Below are 11274 nucleotides of genomic sequence, written 5' to 3'. Positions count from 1 at the left end.
AGACGGGAGCTGCAGGTACAGACACAACAGTCTCACTCAGTGTTTCTACTGAAATGTGTCATTTCATTATGTTGCAGGTTATTATAGGTCAACATGGAGTTTAGTTATTCCCTTACCAAGCTTAGCTGCTACATATCAGCAGAGTTAATTTGCAGTCATTTAGGTTTTGGTGGGTTAGTCATTAAGTCAGGTGTATTTGTTTAACATGATACTGTGTTGTTGTTGTCATTCAAAGCACTCAAACACAGACACACTGGAGAAGTTGAACAGATTTATTGAGTGATTCAGAAACACAGCAGGTCAGAATGTTTGCAAAGAACGAAGAAAACTCAAAACAAACTTCTTCCACAGTTTGAGTTCAGTCTCTTCCTCAGATCACAGGTTAATGTCACCAACAGGTTTGTTGGGTTGCCTTTCATTAAAGTGTCTTGATGCATGCTCAATCATCCAGGCAAGTGAAGCCCAAAAAGTCACCAGGACGCTACAACACAGAGTAAACACCATCCCCACAGACACAGCGTCCAGGGAAGCAGAAAAACATTACATCAAGAAGGCCCTGAGTAAATGTGGTTATCCCAGCTAGACATTTGTCAAAGCTGGGAAGGCACCTAAAGAAAGCTCCAGCTGATCCAGGAGAGAAGGACAAGCGCTGCCTAAGTGAAAACCTGTAGTGATCCCATTTGTGTCAGGAGTATCGGAACAGCTGAGATGCATTTTCTCTAAACACTGCGTCTCTGTGGCTTTTAAACGCCAAAACACGCTGTGCCAAAAATTGGTATGTCCAGATGAACAGAATCAACTTTTTGGGGCTTTCATTAAAGTCTTTAATCAGGGAGGCAAAAAAGTCAGCTTTTCAGCTGGATTTACTGAATCACAGCATCCACTGATTCTGAACCAGAGCACTGATCACAAAACCAAACACAAACAAATAAAGCATATAATCTGAGTGCGGTGCACCACTAGAAGCACAGCAGAGCTTGAGCACAGCTGTTTAAGCTGGTTGTTTGATACAGGAAAGTATCGGATGTGCCAATAGCATGGAAAGTGTGTGTGGAATAAATGTAGGGCATATAAATATGAGTAAGTGATGAAAGTAGGGGATGATGCAACATCTGAAGAAAGCACAGTGGAGTTCACAGTCAAAAGTTTCAGTTGTCCAATCACTGTGAATTTATGAACTGAAATGATCATTTTTGTCCTTCACAAGACTTGGAAGACTTTGTACTGTGTTACTGCTTCCTCATTTGGACTTTCAGGCACAGGATGGAGAGAAGTGCAACACTGACCGGGGCATTACCCCTCTCCTCACTTCCACACTATATCTGAAATCAGTGATAGCACTGAGTAGATTAGTTACATTAGGATAACAGTCAGGTGATTGAATTACATGATTATTACTAGTTGATTAAGATTTTTGTTTTGCCCCTGCTAATTTCTTTAAATAAAATATCCTGTGTTCAAAAGTCTAAATTGTTAACTTTTTGTGTAACAGTAAAGGCAACTTTAACTGTAAATACATCTCATACATAGTTCTTACATGCTGCTCTTAGCACTTAAAGTAGTCTGTTCTTTTCTTGGCAGCTAAAGTAAAAATCTAGTGAAACTACAAAGAGCGTGAATCATTAAGGGGAGCGTAGCATTAATGCTGTTAATGGCTGTGGCTGACAAATCAGGGTTGATCTGCAGAGTTTAAATCCACCTCTACTTCCAACAGCTCTGTGTCATATATCTGCTGATCAAATGCATCCTGAGCTCTGACTTCTCTTTTAGAGGACAGTCTCATGTATGCTGAGGTCAAACACCCCAAAAAAGGAAAAGCCAAGAAGAAAGCAGGTAAACAAAGTCTGCCATCACCTCCAGTGAATGTTGTTCAACATGTTTATCTGGTCTTAAAATCTTATTTCCACTCACAGGAAAATCAAGTCCTGCAGCTGATGCAGCAGTTTATTCTGAAGTCACGTTAGGAAGCTTTCCTGGTAATTATGCTGCCATGCAGGACGAGTTATTCTTCAAGTTATTAAATGGTGAACATCCTGAAACTTGGACATTTGTGTTCTTTGTGTGTTTGTCTTACAGGTCAGTGAGGAGAGCTGCAGCAGCAAAGCCAAAAAGAAGCATTTAATGAATCCACTGTTGCTCCTCTGCTGCCCAAATATCAGACACGCTCACTTTTTAGTGTTTATTAAGATGATATTGAATAATAATATGATATAGATTTGGTACTATCTTTTAGCATAAAGCACACAGAGGTGTGTCCTTGTTTCAGATCCATGCTCTTCATATTCACCTTTTATTCATTGTTGAGCTTTAATATCAAACTTTGAATGTATCCTGTTCCAACAGCAGTGAGAAAAAGTCTCTGATTTTTAGTAGCTGATAGCAGCAACTTAAAGTCAGCAGAGTTACATCAGGAAGTGCTGCTATGGACACAAACAAATACTTTTACTGTCTGAGTTTAAAGATCTGCATCACGTAAAAATGAATTATTTGGTATAAAAACATGAAAAAGCTGTTTTTCTTCCTTTTCTTTTTGCAGTATAAACATATTCTTTATGGTGACGAAGTGTGTGAATACCGCAGTGTGTGACGTCTCTTGGTGCAGCAAATTACATTTTCTGTTGAAAGTAAAAAAACCTGAAAACAGTCGGAGTCAGAGCTGAAAATGTGTGTTTTCAGTGTTTTGTTTCCTGCCTGAACGCAGAGGTGGTGTTTAGTGAGATATTTTGTTGATTTTACAGCGCAGTGTGCCGCTCTCTTTTTGCTGATAGGAGTGAATGGAGCTCACTCACCAGTCTCGCTCTCTCGCTTTCTCTCATCATTAAAATAAGATATTTATATATCTGTATAATGTTTAAGTGGTTACACTTTGGACTGCAATGTTTAAGTGGTTGGAGAGTCTACATTAGTTTTCACAAGCCACAGCAAAAATAATAACAACACAGAGGGTATCACTTCCTTTTAAATATGTGCGTGTAATTAATTGAAGCAGTAGCATCATAAGCATTAATTCAGTGATTACAAGGCCCAGCCCAAAAGACTCTGGTTGGGAATACCTGCGCCTGGCAATACCTAAAAGCAGCAGGTACGCCACCTGCAGAAACTGGGTTGCTAAAACCTCGTTAAGTCGTGGTCACGTGATCTGGGTGTTTTGAACCAGGCTTCGGAGCAGTGTGTTGAAACATCTGCGCTAAGCAAGTTCAGCACAGTGTTGAAATGTCTGAACTTCTCATCCCTAGTAATATCGCTGGAATAATAATAGATAAATGTGGGAAGGGTTATCCGATAGTGGTCTTATCTCACACTGAAGTTTCACAAAAACAAGGGGAGCTCGTGGCTATGATGAAGAAAGTCCACTCAACACTCAACAAGCACAAAAAAAGGGATGGGAAGAAACTCCTCACACTGAGGTGAGTGATTATTGCTACTGTCACCAAATACAATACAAAACACAACTGCTGCCCGCAGCTATATGATCAGCACCATATGAACAGAGGTGCTAAGTTAGCGGTCACACCCACATGTGCGCGCACACATTTGAGTTAAAATCTGTTTCTAAAGTTGTTTTAGCACAGTGACGTCAAAGTTTAAGATAAATTTGAGAACTCAGGTTGAAGCAGGATTCATCCACTTTGTATTCTGTAACCTGTGCGCTACATGTACAGACAAACATAAATCATTATTTAAAACAATTAGATCCTTCTCTCACCCTCCCTCATTGGCTGGGCTCGTTTCTGAGCTGTTAATCTGGCAGGTAATTATTGAAATGAAATGACTGCATCTTTTTAAATTAGCGCACCGTTAGCACAACTTTCCAATTTCAGTTTTACAAATGCATCATCATGCTAATTTGGCCCACAGCTTTAAGTACAAAACTGACACTTTGCCTCTTTGGTGAATGTGGAAAACAGATTTTTGATGCCTAAAGAGCTGCTTTGCACCCACTGTTAGTTAATCAGGAGATATCATGATGATAGTTTGATCATTCATTTATAACTTTTTATTGCATGAAATATGAAATGTTACTCTTTACCTGGTGTGTAAACACTGGGAACCCCCAGATTAGAACTAGACCTACTGCAGTGTGAGGGATTCAGGGTCCCCTAATCGAGTCCTTATTATAAACTTCCTCAAAAAGGAACATTTTAAGCCTAATCTTCAGTTTTGGCCACATTTCATTGACTCGTTTTTTTAGTGACTGGTCTGCTATATTATTCATCTTCAATCTGAGCATCAGGAATAAAGGTGATTGAATGTAACATGGTTGTTGGTGTCAGACAGGCTGGTCTGAGTTATTTGAAAATCTGCTGGGATTTTCCACACAACCATCTCTAGGGTTTGCAGAGAAGAGATCGGAAAGGAGAAAATCCCCAGTGAGTGGCAGTTATCTGGATTAAAATGCCTTGTTGATATCAGGATTCTCCAAATACAAAAACACTCCCTCCACAGCTTTTACAGAACTATTTATAAAAAGTCTCTGAGTTCTCCAGCTCCACTTCTCAAGATTAGGGGACATAAAGCAGAAAACAGGTAAGTAATTTTTACACACAGAAAGGCAGTCTTGACTTACAAGCCATGGTTACACTGACTGTTTGTCTTACAATGACACTGCATCAACTGAAGCTCTGTAGCCCAGAGGTGGAAACTCTCCTGACAGTCCCAACACTTTCATATAATAATAATATAATAATAATGAGAGCAAAATGAAATTCTCACTGTGCTCTTTGTCTGTCTTGATAACTCTCTGCTGTTTTCTGAAGACTTAAAACTATGTATCTGCTACATAGAAGACTTTTGCATGTATTTCCTGTTTTCTATGAGGCCCAGCCACAAATTGTGACATCTTTCAGTAGATTAAAAATAAAACTGTGGCAGAATAGAGAGCAACCAAAAGTGTTGGGCAAGTTACTTTGATACTACTTTCAGTTACTGTTGGTTTTGGGCAGCACGGTGGCACGGTGGTTAGCACTGTTGCCGCAAAGCAAGAAGGTCCTGAGTTCAATTCCACCATCAGGTTGGGGTCTTTCTGTGTGGAGTTTTGTTCGCATGTTCTCCCCGTGTTCACGTGGGTTTCTTCCGGGTACTCCGGCTTCCTCCTGCCGTCCAAAGACATGCAGCTTGTGGGGATAGGTTAATTGGTTAATCCAAATTGCCCATAGGTGTGAATGTGGGAGTGAATGGTTGTCTGTCCCTGTGTGTGAGCCCTGCGACAGACTGGCGACCTGTCCAGGGTGTAGCCTGCCTCTTGCCCTATGACAGCTGGGATAGACTCCAGCGCCCCTGGAAAGGATAAGCAGAAGCGGATGGATGGATACTGACTTTTATTAAACCTCCAAAAACATGAACATTTATCAGGTTCAGTTTGTGTTCAGCAGTTTTTCAAAGAACATTTAAAGATCTTACAGTCCTGGTTTTGACTCACACAGTGTTTGTTTTTGCTCTGATCTTTAGTGTAACTGTAATAAAATGATTAATGTGAGCCTGGCTTGTTTTTTCTTTAGGTACTGCTGACATCTATGAATCAGTCATATACATGTAGTGTTTCATGTCCCCTTTAATGCTGAACACCTGATGTGACATTTCCACACTTTAATTCTGCTCAGTACCTGATTGTTTTACATGTTTTCCATCCTCCATCTTCCAGTTTTTGTGATTTGGTTCATGTAAACATTTCTGATGGTTTTATTTTCATCAAAATATTTTAATTTGCACTTAAGTTTGAACTCTTAGAGATTACACTCACTTTGTTTTCACAGACTTGTGACCATGACACAAAACTACAGACAGAAGTGAATAAAATCTCAGTGTTACTGGTTTTAGAAATGCTTTACGATAATAAAAAAAGACATCATTTAGAGTCAAAATATCATAAATTGTAACAAATATAACTGTTATCTTCGGGTTAATCACAGTCAAATCATCATCTGCATCAATGAATGTCAGTGAGGCGTCCTGAAAGTCGTCACGTCTCCTGTTCAGTGACCGTCTCTGAGAATCACTCTCCTCTCCAATCAAATCACTTTTCTTCTGTTTATCCTCTGAGTTGCTCTTTGATGGTTATGAATCATCGCTCTTCTTTAAACTGTGAAGTCGTTACTGTTCTTGGGAGACATTTCTCTTTTGTTCTGGTATCAAATTGCTTCGTGTTTGCTGAGCTTCACCATCTTTCTGTTCACCTGTCAAACTGTTGCTCATGTTTCCAGAGCAGCTTTTCTTCTGCTCAGACTTTAAAAAAAAAGTTCACTCAGTTTTGTTTTGTCGATTTGCCAAATTGTTGCTCAGTTATTGAGAATCACTTGTTTTCTGTTCTGTTGCCAAACTGTCTGTCAGTATATAGACAAAACCAAAAACCAACTAAATAAGCAGACAAAAAATACATATTCCAATCACCTGGATCACCTGTTGAGAAAGAAAAAAGAAAACAAGCAGAAGAGAACAAGAGTAATAGAATAAACAACATCACAATGATATATGGGAATATGACAGTAAATACTAAATATTAAACATTATTGTGCAGCACATAAGATCAACAGAACACAGTGTGCTTTGAGGTAGGAGCCAAAAAGGGTGTAGTTTGTGGGTGTGATCACCCGTGTGTACACCTGTGAGCATGGACGCGCTTGTTTTTAAAAGGTTCCTTCATGTAATAATCTGCTAGAGGGTGTGGGGGGGCCACAGCCCCGTCCTCCAGGGCATGAAGCAGGTATGGAGGAGATCAAGACTCCAGACATCCAGAGGCCCCCAGAACACAAGAGACCAAGGAAGACCAACAGAGGGGCAGCCGCGCCACTGTCCCAGAAAGAGCTGAGGAGAGCCCCAGATGAGGGGTCACTCAGCAGCCGCGGAGCAGAAGCCAGGGGGAGTTGCAGAGACGTGCCCGTGAGCTCTGCCGGCAGCCAGCCGCGCCAGAGTGACCGAGCTCCAGGCCGAGAGGCCGGGGGCACCCCACCCCCGAAGTAGCCCGAGCGAGCCCCAGGCTCCAGGCCCCGATAAGCAGCCACCAAGGAGTGAGCCGGTGTGTACCTGGACGCCCACCCCCAGACACAAAGAACCACCAATGCACCGATGTCTGAGGGAATCCGCCACTGGCAGGGGAAGTGGTGGTGGGTGGAGATAGACCTCCAAACCTTGGAGGGCCTGAGATGTCCCCAGAGAGGTGGCGTCTGATACCCAACCTGACATATAGACACAGACATACAGGCACACACAGATACAAACATCCATTCCCACCCTCATGCTCTCATATGCACTTACTTCACACTCAACCAACGTAGAGACAGACATAAAGAGACGCTGTACACACGATCACACTCCCCAAGCGCACTCTACGAACCGGGTCTAGGTACCCTTGCCCCTGGAGGGGGGAACTGCACCCAGACCCAGGTGGTGTTACCCTTTTCCCTGCGGTGGGGAGAAGCAGACCGCCCCGACTCCGCAGCAGCAGGGAGGCCCCACACTCCAGACTGCAGTCGGACGGCCAACTCCTCCTAGCCCCCCCGCTCCAGCAGGCCGCAGAGAACGGGGGTGAGAGAAGACTCCAAACCTCCCTCCACCCGCTCATTGTAGTGTTGATGCATGTGTGTTCTAAGGTGCATTTATTGATTTTCTCTTTTTCTGTTCAGAGTCACTCATCTTCTGCTCAGTCTAAAGTCAAGAATGTCTCTCTGTCCTCTGTTGTCTTTATTCTGTTTTCTTCTGTCCAGATGTCAAACTCCTTTAATTTCATAGACCTTCATCTCTGTATGCTGATCAAACTCTTCCTCAGATTCTTACGTTGCTCCTTTTAGTTTTTAACTTTCCGCTGTTTGATGAGAAAAACTTTCTAAATCTGTTGGATTTAAGTCAACCCTGCTGGTAAACAGAACCTGTTACTGGAAGCAACCACACAGACACCAGTGTACATTTTACTTGCAGGGGGAGCATTGGAGAGCACTGCTGCGACTGTACAAGCAACTCCAACTCCTCTGTGTCCGCTTCACTCTTTTATTGACAGCAGAGGTTACACATAATTCAGTTAACCACATGACAGTTTTAAGGCAAGCATGTGTGTGTGAGCAATGTATACGCCTGTGTGTGTGCACGCGTGTGTGTGTGTGTGTTTCCAGCTATACTATACATAGACACGTGACCTTTCAATGAACTTAAACCGTGTGTATGAGGTATGCAGAAAAGCAGAAACAAGCACTTTGCTAAACTATAAAAACAGGAACTTGTAATAAGTCATGTCTCAAACAAACATTTAAAGGTGTGAAGTCTTGCACTTGAAAAGAAACAGAACATGGTGCTTTCCTAATGTATAACATAGCTCATCTCTGGACTAAGCTGCACTCTAAATAAAGAAAGCACATTTTGTCAGCACAGACACAGATAAAGGAAATAGTAGAAGGTTGAAAATAAATCCTCTGACTGTCTGACTTCTTCATAATTATAGCCATATTAGGACACATAAAGGCAATGATTCTATATCTATATATTTTAGCACAAATGACAATATAAAAAATATCAATGCCAACAGAATCGGCCTCTGTTTAGTTTTTCTGTTCATTTGTCCAGACTGACACTTCTTTTGCTCTAAGAAATAAGAACACAATGATCGGGACGGTGTAAGCTACAACCCTATAATCACTTTCTGTCACCGACCTCTCAGCTAAACCTGTGTAGAGTCATCCAATAATAACAACTGGGGTTGCCACGATTCGTTGACTAGTCACGATCAGGTCAGCTAGTGTTCAACACAAAAACAAGAAGAAGCCGTCTCCAGTATCGTAGCTGTGTCCAAATTCAGGGGCTGCATCCTTTGCAGGCTGCATTTGTAGGTCAATAACGTTACAGCAACGCAACGAAGACTGTCCAACCTCGAAGACTCCTCCAAATGTGTCCTTTTCCCTAGATTGAAAGGATGGGTCGGGTGTATTCTTTGTGGCCCCACCTAACCCAGAATTCATAGCGCGGCCAATTCTAGTTTCCAACAATGGCGGCAGCTACTTTGTTTTAATATTATTCTTTCTTGGTCACAAAATAAATGTTTAAGATATTTTCAGTCGAGAATGTAGCTGTGTAAACTTCAAATATCTGCTCAATTTATCAGGACATTACATATTTGCAAAAGTGCTCCGACGTCTTCGGAGACGTCTGTCACCCTCCAGCTCCTTAGCTGACTGGGAGGTCGAGACTCACGTTTTCAAAACCCCCGCAGTCTTTCACTACTCAGGTTAAACATGACGTATACAGTAAGTCACTTAGATAACTTACAAATGTTGTAAAACAAGTGTTTTATGGAAGCCCGTTTCCGCCAAAACAAAGACTGTTAAACGTGGTGGGAAAGGGTCGACATCTATTGTAGATGAGCTGGTTTTCATTGAGCCTGATCCTTTGCCTCCCTGTGCTCCTGCTCTCAGGGCAGCTGCGGTCCAGCCATCCCATGCACTTAGTTCCTCGGGTGAGGGGGGCTAGGGCCCAGTTGATCCCTGCTCCTGTTCCCAGGCCGGCTGAAGTTCTGCTAGTCCCTGCACCCATACCTGTTCCTCGGGTGTGGACAGCAGCTGCCCAGCCGTCGCCGGTGCCTGTTCTGGTTCCCAGGGTGAGGCTAGCCAGGACACAGCCTACCTCTGCACCCGTACCTACACCCGCGGGTGGGAGCGGCTAGTTCCCAGCATGCCCCTGCACCTGTATCTGACCCTGCTGGAGCCTCAGGTGGGCCCATCCAGCAGTTTTCTTCAGGCTCCGTAGGCTCAGAAAACCTAGCTCAGCCATCTGCTCATCCAGCACCTCACCCACCATTTTAAGATGGCGAAAGATGTATCCTTAGGCCTCCTCCTAGGTTCAGAGATGGTCTTTCCCTTTTCACGTAAATGGCCTCCTTGACTCCGCGCTCAAACCAGCGTTCCTCCCTGTCCAGGATGTGTACATCCTCATCATTGAAAGAGTGTCCACTGGCCTGTAGGTGTAAATAGACTGCAGAGTCCTGGCCTGATGAGGTAGCTCTTCTGTGTTGTGCCATCCGCTTCGCCAGAGGTTGTTTGGTTTCCCCGATGTGTAAATCCTGGCAATCTGGTGTTTAGAAAAAATGTGTCTCAACTGTTCCGATACTCCTGACATATATGGGATCACTACAGGTTTTCGCTTGGGCAGCAGTTGTCCTTCTCTCTCTCCTCCTCCATTCCCCAACTCTCTGTGAATGGTACTCATGGCCATTGATCAGTGGTCTTTGATCAATGGTTGTTGATCAATGGTCATAAGAATTTGCATGATTAAGGAATTGACCTCCCAGCCCATTGTTCCTTCAGTGGGCTGGTTTCAGTCATTATGCAAATGTACTGTTTATAAGATTTGGGGAAACCTGCAGTCAGCTGAGACTGAAGAAGTCACTTGGATGAGTGACGAAACGTTTCTCCCACAAAACGCTACGACCAGATGAACTTTTGGAGATTTACTTTCCTGGATGATTGAGAATGCATCAAGACGGTCATTGTTTGTATGAATGAGCATATCATTTCTTATACAATACACAGGTCACAACACTGATATCACAAATATGCTGTTGTAATTTTTATGTTTGTCTGAAACGGGTCTCTGTTGTAAATGAGACATTGAGTATCAGTTACTGTACTGCAGGTGACGGCAATTCAGCACTAAGAGACACTTTTCTCATAAATTTGCCACTTTAATGTCGAAAAATGTTCCCTTCTTGTTTTCCTCACAGAAATGATGAATAAAAAAAAAAACTTACTGGAATAACCGACACACAGATGAAACAGTATTACTATTACTTATATGATTTGCCATGATAAAAGCATTTGTAACGCACAAACCTGCCCAAAAGCATTTGTCCACATTGTGTCAGCATCTCTAAAATGAGTTGAGATACGTGAAAATGTCTGAGGCCACATTTGAACTTTGGGTCTTTATTGGAAAATAAGCAAATTATCACAAAGTCACTGAGTCTTTTTCTGCAGCCATGAAAGTTTAAATGGTTTCTTTTCAGTCCTTCAGGCTCAGAGCTGATTCATGAGGAGCCAAACTGACTGTAATGCTGATTGGTCCAAAATGATTACATTCTAATTAAAGTTTAGCTAAAAAAAACTATAATAAGTCAGCTGGTACTTCATTAACACAAGTTTTCAAAACAGAATGAGACAAAGAGGCCTACTACACCTGCTGCATGGCCTTTTATTACCCAAGCACTTCCCACTAACACTCCCACTATTCCCAGCACTGCTGAACCTCTGAGGGACCTCAGAAATCCCAAACACTACATTATGTTGTTGATTCTTTACT

At 42.5% G+C, this 11274-nt stretch overlaps 1 long non-coding RNA gene across 1 annotated transcript; it reads left to right on the top strand.

The window, feature by feature from the left end:
- The first annotated feature begins 1594 nt into the window (after positions 1–1594).
- Positions 1595–2512, top strand: LOC113018864 (uncharacterized). The gene is made up of 3 exons (XR_003271878.2): positions 1595–1833; positions 1914–1976; positions 2077–2512. It is a non-coding gene; the product is annotated as an uncharacterized LOC113018864 (long non-coding RNA).
- The last annotated feature ends 8762 nt before the right edge of the window (positions 2513–11274 follow it).

This window comes from Astatotilapia calliptera, chromosome 3, assembly GCF_964374335.1.
Source record: "Astatotilapia calliptera chromosome 3, fAstCal68.1, whole genome shotgun sequence".
Lineage (NCBI taxonomy): Eukaryota > Metazoa > Chordata > Actinopteri > Cichliformes > Cichlidae > Astatotilapia > Astatotilapia calliptera.
The sequence above is the reverse complement of the archived record's forward strand: the minus strand, read 5'-3'. Positions and strand labels throughout refer to the sequence as shown.